The sequence below is a fragment of the Perissodus microlepis genome, chromosome 18, assembly GCF_051167445.1.
Source record: "Perissodus microlepis isolate ML-2025 ecotype Zambia chromosome 18, ASM5116744v1, whole genome shotgun sequence".
Classification (NCBI taxonomy): domain Eukaryota; kingdom Metazoa; phylum Chordata; class Actinopteri; order Cichliformes; family Cichlidae; genus Perissodus; species Perissodus microlepis.
Genome location: NC_140478.1, coordinates 6,136,238 through 6,149,629, shown reverse-complemented (window position 1 = coordinate 6,149,629; position 13,392 = coordinate 6,136,238). Strand labels below are relative to the sequence as shown.

Below are 13,392 nucleotides of genomic sequence, written 5' to 3'. Positions count from 1 at the left end.
ACATAAAGGTCCTGTTGCTAATATACCAAATACTATAAAACTGTAATTCAAGAAAAAGTCTTAGATTTTCTACCTGTGGGTACTCCTTCGTACTATAGTCCCTATATAGTCCTCACACACGTTATTTTCCTTCACATGGACAATACAGATATGACTATATTTACAGAGAGCAGTCCAAGACACAAAACATGCCGCATTATGCATGTTTCCATTTACACTTCAGCACAAATACAGAGGCACACACACACTCACACAGAGGAGACAATTGTTTACTGCCTGCCTACTTCCCCGTACTCATCAAGTGCTGTTGACTTGTCAAACTGAATTTCTGTGCAAAGGTCTGTACTGCACTTGTATCCACAGCATGATTGTATCCTCTGTGAGTAAACACAAATATCTCCATAGAAATTGTGTTCAGGGTGGACTAATTTGAGGTTCTATAATCCACGTGGAGGTCAGCATTTGTAAACTCGGATAGATTAAAGGATTACCAGCAACGCCTCTTTTTTACAGCATTTACTGTATCCTGGCAATCTCTTTTCTGATTAGAGTTTACATGGACGGCCACACACTCTTACCTCTCGAGAGGGATGGAGAGATGATGGAGCCAGAAGAGGAATGTTACTTAATTTTCAAACTGATCTACAGCCAGAAACTCCCAGGGGTGGGGTGGGGTGTTTCCAGTCCATGAGCCAAATGAGAAATATAGATTTCTCTTACCAGCACCAGTACTCATGAAAATATCTTTGCTATGGAGCTGCAAAGAGATGGATATTTGTCCTATGATTTATGCCTTTTATTGCCGTAGTCAGTCTGTGAGGACGTGTAAGCAAATCAGTGACGACATTAATACCACTAACAAATGAACCAAATAGTAACAAAGATCTAATTCTCTGGGAATCCTTGGGTTGATCTTTGCCACTGATGGGTCGGTACTGACCTAAACAAACTTTGTTCCCTTCCCACTGGCAGTGGCCTCCCCTCAGCAGGACAGTGCCACTCGCACACGGAAAAAATGCTAGGCATTGACTTGAGGAACATGACAAACAAGGTGTTGATAAGCTTACATAGCCCATTCTGGTCGAGCATATATAGAATGCATGGTTGCACTGTCCTCCGACCCAGAGGACCCAAAAGAACCAGACACCAGAGGACATTCCCATGTATCTATGCCCTGATGGGTTCAAAGCTATTTTGGCAGCGAAAGTGGGTTGTTTCATTGTCGTCTGATTCCTGTAATTGTCTAATCTAGTACTAGACCACATGAAGCCACTACTTAGCCATGCCAAATTTGGACTAGATTAACAGGAAGAGTGTGAAACTGAAGTCTAATCCATATCTATTCAATTCACAGAATTGTTGTTCACAAACAAGAGTGTTTCAATTCAGAGAAAAACACAAAAATCATATGACCCCCTATGAGCAAGCACTTTGGCAACAGTGGGAAGGAAAAACTCCCTTTTAACAGGAAGAAACCTCCGGCAGAACCAGGCTCAGGGAGGGGCGGCCATCTGCTGCGACCGGTTGGGATGAAAGAAGGAAACAGGATAAAGACATGCTGTGGAAGAGAGACCGAGATTAATAACAAGTGTGATTCAATGCAGAGAGGTCTATTAACACATGTTGAGTGAGAAAGATGACTGAAGAAGAAAAACTCAATGCATCATGGGAATCCCCCAGCAGTCTACACCTATTGCAGCATAACTAAGGGAGGATTCAGGGTCACCTGGTCCAGCCCTAACTATATGCTTTAGCAAATAGGAAAGTTTTAAGCCTGATCTTAAAAGTAGAGATAGTGTCTGTCTCCTGAATCCAAACTGGAAGCTGGTTCCACAGAAGAGGGGCCTGAAAACTGAAGGCTCTGCCTCCCATATTCTACTTTTAAATACTCTAGGAACAACAAGTAAGCCTGCAGTGAAGTGCTCTAATGGGGTGATATGGTACTACAAGGTCATTAAGATAGGATCGGGCCTGATTATTTAAGACCTTGCATTTTGATTCCAAAAGAAGAATGTATTGCATACAAATGACATCACAGGGCTTTCAGGCCACCTTGCTATAAGGACCTTACTCACAAACTGAGTATCGTTGAGTCAAGCTGAGCCGAGTAGGTACTAGTGGAAAAGAGGCATTAGTTATGCTGCAGTAAGCCTAGGCTGCTGGGGACTTCCCATGCGTTGTTTCTTCTTCACTCTTACTGCTCTGCATCTACTCATTAGTCATGATTAATCTCTGTCTCTTTTTCACAATGTATTTATTGTCCTGTCTGATTGTTGATAGCACCAAGAGAAGCCACAGTCTGTGGACAAATCTCAGCCAATTACTTTGATGATACAGTGCCAAGTAGATTTTTCATTTGGTACAATTACGTGGGATATTTTGGCTCGACCTAGATTTGGGGGAATACAGTAAAGTCCTTTTTTTTCTGTTTCACGAATCTGAAAGCAGGTTTTTAACAGCATTCTTATTTTATCGAGGATGTCTAACACCATTTCATAACAGTATTCCAAGCAGCTAACAAATTCTTGGAGACATTAGGAGAGGTTTCAGTCCAGCTTACCTGTAACTGTGAAAACTTGTTTTCCCTCTCTGCAAACTGTCCAAAAGCAAAGTGTCTCCTCACACAAAAGCTGCCCAGAGCCTTTGCCCACTTTCCAAATTATTTACAGCAGCACTTCACACATCAGGCTGATGTGAGATATTGGTGAGAGACAAACAGTTGAAGAAGTATATGGGCTGATATCCTACAGTTCTGAATAGTAATGGAAAAGTCTTATTAGGAAAGTTAAACCAAGAAGCATGTCAGCTCCAACATACAGCCACATGGTGTCGAGTTTGACCCGCGTGTGCATTTCTGAATATGCATATGTGTGTAGTGAGTCTAGAAAAGGTTTTAGGCTTAGCAGAGATGGAAATAAAAGGGTTTTGTATGCTGCTAGAGTCTTAAAGAAGATTACCATATAAATTAGAGAAGCAATTCAAGGCACGAAGCACAGAAATCCCTCCTGTCACAAATTAATCAGCTGAACGACCGACCGGACGTAGACAGACCATGCTCTCCTCTCTTCTGTCTCTCAAAGACCCAGAGGAAATAACTCTCTCTCCCTCCCTGTTTGCCAGCCTCTCTCACTCCCTCTCTTATCCCTCTGCGCTCGGATTCTTGTAATTGGTCTCTCCCTTTTCTCCTGTCTCTCTCCTGTCCTCTTTGCCTTTCTCCATCTCCCTTTTTTTTTTCTCCATCTTTTTCTATATCGCCTGCCCTCTCTGGCTCTTGCTTGCTCTCTGGTGAGCTTTTTGAATCAGGATCACAGTGGGAAGTCAAGCTGCCTGCCTTGGTAGCTACAGACTCGCACAGACACGCAAACATGCACAAAGGGCTGGTTCACAAGCACACACATTCATTCAAGTGTGCAGCTTGCTTCATGGCACAAAAAGTGACAAGCAGGCTTGTTGCTCTGTGTTCTTCAGTCTCTTTCAGTTCAGTAACTACGGTCCTTTTTTTTACCTTCTGTCTTTAGAACTAATAAAGGTTATATGGGGGGAATAAAGCAGATTGAAAACACCAAATATCAGCATTACTGCTGATTTATGATTGTGTGTTCAACATCTTTAGTTCTTCATGTTATTGTTGTTCTCTGTGCACCTCAGAAGTAGGTGAGGTTGTGCTCCATTCTGTTTCCAGTACGTTAAATTTGCCCACTGTGGACAAGCAGAGTTGATTGTATATTGTTTAGCTACAGCTAAACAATATACAATCAACTCCACATGGTGAGGAAAAGTGTGCTCTCATGCAGTATGGATGAACCATGACTGTCTGTACAGGGGTTTGTGGAAATTGATCCAATAGGCTGCTGAGATGAACAACAGACTCTGAACTGCAGCAACTTCCTCTTTGAGTAATCATTCAGTAACAACTTTCCAACAGTTTCAGGTTTTACTGAATACAACATAATCTTCATTTTGTAATGATTTTCATGAGTGTGTGAAAGAGAAGCTGCCAAATTATTGGAGGATCTGCATTCCTGCTCTCACCCTTCACCAATGGGTGGCTGGGCGCTCTCCCTTGTGGATATGTTGGGGAGCTCAGTCATTTGGGAGGGGCTCAGAGTAGAGCAGCTCTCCACCACATCAAGAGCAGCAATTGGAGGTGACGGGGTAACTGCTTAGGATGCCTCTCAGGTGGGGTGCTGAGAGAATGTCGTGAAGGGATAAAGACCCGGAGCTGACCCTGGGCACCCAGGCGAGACCTGCAATAGTTGGACTCTGGGTTTGCTGAAAGGGAAAGACTGCTGCCCCTGGATCCAGACAAGCAGCACAAGATGGATGGTTGGACATATTGACGTATGGAATACAAATGTTAGACTTATGAAGAATTATCAAAATAGTGTAAAGCAGGGGTGTCAAATTCAATTGCACAGGGGGCCAAAACTCAAGGCACACTTTAGGTCGCGGGCAAACAATGTTTTTTAAACATAAATATGAATAAAAACAGACAGGAATATTATTCCAGATTAAATAAACTTAAAAGAATAAACTTTAACTTTAAATATTTTGCTCTTCATAAAACTATATCTTGTCAAAATTATGCAAGTTAGAAATATGAACATGCTGCCAAAAACCCCAGAAAAAATAAATGAAAGCATACACAAGGTTCGAGCCGCATGTAGACGGAGCTGGGCATTGCTTCAGGAATGGAACTAATAAACTATGCGGGCCATTCAGTGTCGTACTTTCCCTTGAGTGTATCATTACACTGCAGCTCCATCTGAATCTGCACAGGTGCAATTCAGCAAAGTCCGCTGACTTGGTTCAGCATTACTTGGCAACAGAGAAAGTGAGGCAAGTTGCACTGGTGCATTTGTGACAGCTTCACTTGAAATGCCTTCACCGCATCATACATGCCATGTCCATGAACTGACAGATTTCCTTGCTGAGCTCAAAAACTCTATTGAGAATTTTTATCCCAACTCAGCCAACGGACATCTGTATGATAAGGATTGTCGGCAAACTCTGAATCTATTTCCCGCATAAAAGACTGAAATTGACGGTGATTTAAACTTTTAGCTCTGATAAAATTTATGGTTTGCGTTACGGTGATCATTACATGCTCCATTTTTAGGACTTTGCCACACAGCCTTTCCTGGTGTATGATGCAGTGATATGCTGTTAACTCACCGGTACAGTTCTCCTCCTGCATCTTTACTCGCATCCTGCTGACTAGTCCACTTTTTTCACCGCACAACACCGGCGCTCCATCTGTTGTAGGTCCAACAAGTTTGTCCCAGGGCAGTTTCATGTCGGTTACACTTTGACATACGTTTTAAAAAAATGTCTTTTCCTGTAGTTGTCCCGTGCATCGATTTAATGTTCAATATTTCCTCTACACGGATGAAGATGGCCAGCTGTGCAATGTCCATCATGTCTATACTTTCATCCACAGCAAGAGAGTATGCAATAAAGTTTTTGCTTCTTTCACACAACTGTGTTCTTAAATCAGTGGCCATCTCACAAACCCGATCAGCAATCGTATTTCTCCTCAGGCTCACATTTGCCAAAATCTGCATTTTGTCTGGACACAAGACGTCGCACACCTTCATCATGCAGCTCTTCAGAGTGCCGGTGTTCCAGATCTACTGGCGTTTAGATCAACTGGCGTTGGTCGAACAGATGTGTGGCAGTCTTGCGTTTCAGGAGCTGCTACCGACAAACCAGCAAAAAAACGCCAAATGTGTCATCTGTGACACTTGTGAAGTTATCTCAAACACACTCCGTCAGTCTTGATGCTGATGAACAACAAAATGTTTAAAAATGTCGCGAGTTCACCTGGTGATATCCTCATGCGCGACGCGATCGCGAAAACAGCAAACAATTAACACCACGCCGATGTTGTTCACAGGACAGCAAGAGTAAACGATCGGGAGACTTTTGTCGTCGTTATCGTTCCCCCCGCACGTTTTATTTCTCCGGTTTCAGCGTTTTTGCTTCACAACTAAAGCGTGCAGTTTACTTTGTGCACTAACATGGACTCGAGTCAACCAGCGCCACCTCCAAGTGCCACAGCCTACAGCCAGATCAACTTGTGACACACATCTGCAGCACGTTTGAATTCGTTTCATGCACAACACATTTGTACCTTTTAATTGTCTCTGTTTGTGCGTCATGCAAATAAACCTTTGAAAAGATTGAAATGATATCATATATTCCTTATTGGCCTACATTTGTACAACATTCCAAATTATATAAACAAAGTCATAGAAATCACCACTCCAATTGGTCATCATGACTATAATATTCTCTTTTTCCATAACAATGAAATATGCCTTGGACAAATATGACACATCAATATTTCATTAGTGTTGTCACATCACATCCTGTAAGCAGAGTCTGTCTGTGTCGTTTCTCTGGAAATGAATATTTCCAGCCAATATAGGCAATCCATCAACATGGCTGGAGAGTTGGTAGTTATATGCAGTCTGTATAAGTGGGGTTAATCAAATGAACATTTGTAAGGAGATGGCAGTTACTGTGAATTCACAGCAGTTACACAGTGATTAGTAATAAACAGAGCCAGTGAGAGTGAGTGGATTTAAGAAAGTCAGTGACTCAGGTGTGGCGATTGGTTTGTCATCTGTTTTTGAGACTGGAGGAGACGTAGAAATCTTTTGTTTTAAATCTTAGTTAGGAAGATTCCTGTTTTAAAACAAGCATTTTGTGTGAGAAATGCAAGAAGTACACCTGCAGAAAGCACACAGTTACATTCTGTCCATCATGTGGACAAAATCGAAAATGTTGAGCATTGAAAAACTGAGAACGTTGGGCAAGTTCAAAAGAAATGTGTGTGTGTGTGTGTGTGTATAAGAACGAAAAACCTTTACCAAAATGGTTCCTAAAATAGTTATGAAAAGTCTAACTGTTGTATGTCTGTGTTCTACATGTTTATCTGATGGAAAGTAAAGTTGCTATTGTTTTATTGCAGTTTCTTGACAATTCTGAGTGGATTTACACAGTACGGGTCAAAATGACCCGCAACAAAATCAATGTCACATTTTTGTTTGTCAACATAATACAAGGGTTAATTTCCAACACTTGCATATGATCTTCAATTTGTAGCAAATCCACTATCACATAGCAGCTGGAGCAGTCTCCAATGGAGGTCAGTCCACTGCTGCCACCTGTGGCCAAATACCATAGCCTACTACTAGATTAACTTGTGACACATCTGCACCTGCTGCTATGATCACATTGAGTAGAGGCTGAGTGGCTGCACTTACCCCTGGTACATTCAGATCTACCCACAAACATGTTGAAAGATGCAATCCCAGCAATGTGGATTGTTAACACTAAAAACAATCAGTAAGCAAAGACAACAGGGATCAATTTTTTCTGTTTATTTAGCAACCACAACATTTGTAGTCGCCTTCTGCAGAGGGGAAGTCCACACACACTGTGTGGTACCACTTCCCACAGAAGGTGCATTCAATCTGCAAGAAAAATTAGATTGTCAGAGTCATTCATCTGAAGTCAGGCTCTTGAGTAAAGCAACTAAACATGTTACAGTGTGCAGATACTGCATATTTCTGTGCAACAGTCTTATCTGTGTATCACTTGATGTTTCCATGCGTCCTTTAGGTGCTCTAGTGTCTTTAAAGTGCAAAGGCATGCAGGTCACCTGAACTATAATTCCACTGTCGGTGCATCAAAGTGACATGTCACCCAGTGATGTTGAAGTAACCCAGTCAAGGTGCTTCCATCTGAGGTATTGATTTCGTTATCTTACCCATGCTAACGACATGTGATGTTACAACACTGGTAAAATATTAGTGTGTCTATATTTGTTCACGACATTTTTCTTATGGGCAAAAGTATTGATATCATGATGAACAAGGGTGGTGATTATTATGACTTTGTGTATATAATTTGGCATTTTGAACAAATGTAGGCTGATAATACATACATGATATCATTTCAGTCATTTCAAAGGTTTATTTGCATGACGCACAGACAGACACAATTGAAAGGTACAAATGTGTTGTGCATGAAACGAATTCAAACGTGCTGCAGATGTGTGTCACAAGTTGATCTGGCTGTAGGCTGTGGCACTTGGCCAGAGGTGGCGCTGGTTGACTCGAGTCCATGTTAGTGCACAAAGTAAACTGCTCGCTTTAGTTGTGAAGCAAAAACGCTGAAACCGGAGAAATAAAACGTGCGAGGGGAACGATAACGACGACAAAAGTCTCCCGATTGTTTACTCTTGCTGTGAACAACATCAGCGTGGTGTTAATTGTTTGCTGTTTTCGCGATCGCGTCGCGCCGCGCATGGGGATATCACCAGGTAAACTCGCGACATTTTTAAACATTTTGTTGTTCAACAGCATCAAGACTGACGGAGTGTGTTTGAGATAACCTTACAAGTGTCACAGATGACACATTTGGCATTTTTTTTGCTGGTTTGTCGGTAGCAGCTCCTGAAACGCAAGACTGCCACACATCTGTTCGACCAACGCCAGTTGATCTAAACGCCAGTAGATCTGGAACACCGGGCTGATTTGGCTGTCTCCTCTGCTACAATAAAACTTGCTTTCACGACAGCTTCACTTTGTGATTTTTGCTCTGGTGAAAAAAGTCTGCTGAAATGTCAGATTCTTCTTTAGGCTTCTACTTTCTGTAGTTTCTGCTCTGCATTTAGGTTTTTCAGCTAATCCTGACGTTTTGTCTGGTAGTGCCGTCTTAAATTAAATTCCTTAATTACAGCCACATTAGCTCCACTGATAAAACACACGGGTTTACCAGCAATGTCTGTAAACATATATTCAGTCACCCACTGGCGCTGAAAGGTTCTGCTTTCAGAATCAACTTTTCTCTTCGCCATTGTGAGCGGCTAGCTTCGCAATAACAGAAGTTTGACCTGATTGACGCCACCCCCCAAGAGCTTCTCGATTGACGAGAGAATGTTCCCAGTTAGCCTAGCGTTCAGCAAGGAGGCTGCAGCGCTGCATTATGGGATCTGTAGTTTGTATATTATTAGCGCCTCATATCGCCGGGCCATGCATAACAATAATAATGCATCTATATAAAATGATCTCGCAGGCCGGATATAAATGTACGCCTTGACTTTGACACATGTGGTGTAAAGGATATATGAAGAGTCACAGAGAAGCAGGAAGAAATAGGAGCTCATGGTGGATTCAGTTGAGAAAACCGAACTGTTATTTTATTAACCCCAAACTTTACCTGTCTATGTTTTAGTCATTTTAATTCTACACGAGGTCCATTTATTGCTGCTGTGAACATGTTGGTGAAAATGATTAGCTAATCTGAGCTACAGAGGAGTGCTAACAACATGACATCGGCCCCCTCTGACTCACAGCTTGCTGCGCTTTCTTTAACTTCTTTATTCCCTTCACAGATTTGCGTTCTGTCAGTAGCTGTGGTTCCACTTGTCATTACAATACAACTTCTTTTTTTTTTTTTAGTCAGTCATGGGAGAAAACACCACTGCAAGCGACAGGTCCAGACTGTTCACGCTGGTTAGAAGCAGATATGGAAGCTGTCAGAGTCGTACTGATGGGAACGCTCCACAGTCTGGATGTAGTCCAGCAACGGTGCTCATCAAGCTTTAGCAGAGCAAAGAGGACATCAGCTTGATAGAGTGAGGGGCTCAGGTGAAAAAAGGGAGGACTAAAAGAACAATTCTTGATTATTAACAGAATGTAATAGTTAAGGACGCCTGATAGGCTAATGCATGAAAAGATATAAAAAGATGAACATAAAGCTGCACAAGACTTAAAATCAGTGGAAATAATGCAAAAATATGTTTTTGTGCATGCCACACATCCACAGTTAATTATGTAAACATGCAGCAGTTTTGTTCCCTTGAGTTCTACGGTGCTCATTATCTTTTCAGTCCATTTAAAAGGATTTTTAATGCAGTTCCTCTGTTAAGAAAATGTCAAGCCTCTTTCATAATTACAGGTAAATAATAAGTCCATTCATTAAAACCAGATTGAATCTCAAGAAGAATGGGATATTACCACAAGTCTTCTTCCTTTCCTACTCTCTTTCTGCCATATTGCAGAAGCACTCTGGTTGACCTTGACATAAACTATATAAAATGCTTCCCCACAGTGTTTCCAGTGATCAGTGACAAAGTCATTAAAGGACCCAAACTGTGTAAATATAATTACACACTTTGAGGCTCATTAATGCACACAGCTATAGGCCAGTGTAGACCAAGTGATTAAACAGTAATCATTATGACAACAGAGTAAAGCTGACACCTATGATTTTAATTTGAGGTTATAAATGTGTCACTTCTGAGCCAACAAAGCGCTGCTCTGGTTACGTGCCAGTATCAGTAGCTGCAGAGTGCAACGCTGACAAACATGGTAACATCAGCTCTCCTCCTATTCTAAAAACTTCAGGATGTGACATATGACGCCTGAAGAAAGGTGTTAAAATAATGTAAAGCCAAACAGATTAAAACTCAATCACAATATCAGATTTTCATGATTGTTGTGCTTGAATAATCATCGCAATCTGTTGAATTCAACCGTAACTTTATTGATTGTGTGTAGCCTTTTTGGAGAAATTGAGTAGAAATGCAATCACACTGAGTCTGTATTACACAGTTGTTACCATATTACTCACACAGTGTTGCTATTTCACCTTTAAATATCATCAATACAAGGTTATCATGACACCCCTAATACTGCTATAAAGTCAAAAAAGTCAGTGAACTAGCCATTGTAATTAAGTCTGCTGATATTAGCACAATCTAACATATATTTCATAACCTTTTTATTCAGTGAATTTATTCAGTCAAGATTGGTATAAAAGCTGCACGTAGGCTGTTCTTTTGAGTCAAATCCATACGATGCCTCTTTGTGCTGCCGTTGACACCGCTTTAAGAAATCTCCTTTCTGTGTCATGTAAGGCAGCAGTCCCCAACCTTTTTTGCGCCACGGACCGGTTTATGCTCGACAATATTTTCACGGACCGGCCTTTAAGGTGTCGCGGATAAATACAACAAAATAAAACTACTACCGGTACCGAAAAAAAGAAGATTTATTCATAACACACGTGAAAAGACCCAGGAAAACCGAGGTAACGATAAAAACGATAACAAAATAACGCTGAAAACCGATAAAAACCCTGAAAACCATACATTTCACACCTGAGCCTCAACTCTCGTGGCCCGGTACCAAATGACTCACGGACCGGTACCGGTCCGAGGCCCGGGGGTTGGGGACCGCTGATGTAAGGGATAAAAATGTGAGCCTGGTCACTTTCAGCTACAAGATGGCTGGCTCAGCGTGTCGCCAGTGATCTTCAGGGCTGCCTTAGCTGTAATCTACATTGTGTTTCTACTGCACAATTTCAGCAATTAGTAAAGGTGACAACTGATTTATCCTCAGTTGTTCAAAGGACTGCGGAGCCACTCAGAAGGCCACTCAGGTGGTGTACACAGTCTGTCAGAGGAGGGTGGTCTCTCTTACTACAACCCCCCCCCTGCTGTTCTCAAGGTCATACCACTAGCGTGGGCTCCCTAGAGATGTTATGTACGTAACTTGAATGCAAGCAGCTCCTGAAGGTGATTTCTTGTTGGAACTTATAGCAATTGTAGGTCTATAGTAGATGAAAAAGCTAGAAAAGCACATTAGCAGAGGTGAGCTTCCCTGTGAGACAGAACAAACATCTTTGCTGGTTTATGTATTTTTTTTGCACAGTGTTCACTTGACTTTTCTCATAAATGAGTTTAGGTGCAGTGATGCATTTCAACAGATATAGAGCATATACCGTACTGCTCAGTGGGCAGGATGGTTTAACCATATTCTTGAGATTATGAAATGTTGTGTAATAGGAGTGTGTTCTTTTATTTTTTTCTCCCTTTTTGTGTGTAAGGAAACAATAACTAAAGCTGATAATTGACTGCACTGATGTAGAGTGTGCAGTTTTCTCTTAAACGGGTGAACATTCAAGTACTAGTAGCTTCAAATGTGGCTTCGATAATAGTTGATAATAGTTGTTGAATAGACATCCAAAAGATGACTTTGTTGGCTGACCAACGTTGAGATTTGGTTTAAAAGGAAAAGTGACAAGCTGTCTTCTCAGACTGTTAAACGACATCTAGAAAAAACATTTTTGCATCAAACTTTGGTTGAAAAGTGAAAGGAGAATCTTCATAAACAAACTCAGCCTCAGACGACCAACAGATTTGAACCCACAATCTTCTTGCTGTGCTGCGGCAGTGTTAAGGTTCACGTCGGAGAATTATAGTCCTAATCAGATGGATTTTAATATAGTTGTAGTCTGATGACTAGCCTAACCTTCATGCCTGTGGAAAGCTAGACACACAAACAGAATGGCAATCTCTGAAGTCTCAGATTCAAAGTGGTCCACAACAAGGATGTGTCAAAAAGCAAGCACTTACTGAAATACACTGGGAGACTTGAGGAATAAAAAATGAAACGAGAGCAAGATCAAGTGGGGGACAAAGGAACCTGTTGCAGAAGAGAGAAATATGACAGTGGGATGAAAGTACGCTGCAAATGAAAGATGGGAAATGGCTTCACAGACAAAGAGACATAGCCAACATATTCATTTCCCCTCCCTCCACATAACAACCTCCTGCTGCCACTCATGATGTAAGGCTGAGGCAATTAACCTCCTTCATCTGTCACACACTCATGACTGTGTGTGTGTGTGTGCGCGCATGTCTTTAAGAGCTTGGATGCAAGTGTTTGTGCATGCCTGAATCCATGTGTGTAAGCAAGCAATAACATGAGCCAGTGTACATCGAGGCAATATTATGTGTGCACGAGACTGCGCGCGTGTGTGTGAGAGAGAGCGTGTGTTTCAAATCAAAGATAAAATCCCACTGCCTTTCACCTCAGGGAGATGATGTCATACCCTGCACAGCGAGTAGCGATGCTGGCAAACAGCTGACTTTACTCAGGATGGGGAAAAGTCATCTTTGTCTTGCAGCTGCAGCATGACATCATTCATTGCATTTTTGACATGTGAAATATGTGTTTATTTCTTACTTATCCACTCATTTAGCATGCATTGAAAATGGAAATTCACATTGTGGGAGAGTCACTGTTTTTCATTAGAACACTGCAAGTTGCAGACATATGTTAAATCCGTCAGACCAAATTTAATACTGAAGAGCAGACCTGTCAGAGTTGTTTAGACACCACTAAGTTAAAAGAGATGAAAATAGATATTTATATGATCAAATTTTGAAATATGAAAAATGACATCAACTTACAGGCTATAACTAATGTGTGATCTATAACAATGGGAAATTACACACTGTGCTCCAACAGTTTAGCCACAGGACATTAAATGCATTATTTTTAGATTTTGCAGAATGTAGAGCTAATTTGCTAT

General features: G+C 41.4%; 1 protein-coding gene across 10 annotated transcripts in view; it reads left to right on the top strand.

Moving 5' to 3' along the window:
* Positions 1-13,392, top strand: part of ctnnd2b (catenin (cadherin-associated protein), delta 2b) — a 205,812-nt gene that overhangs the window by 152,860 nt on the left and 39,560 nt on the right. The window lies entirely within an intron of this gene.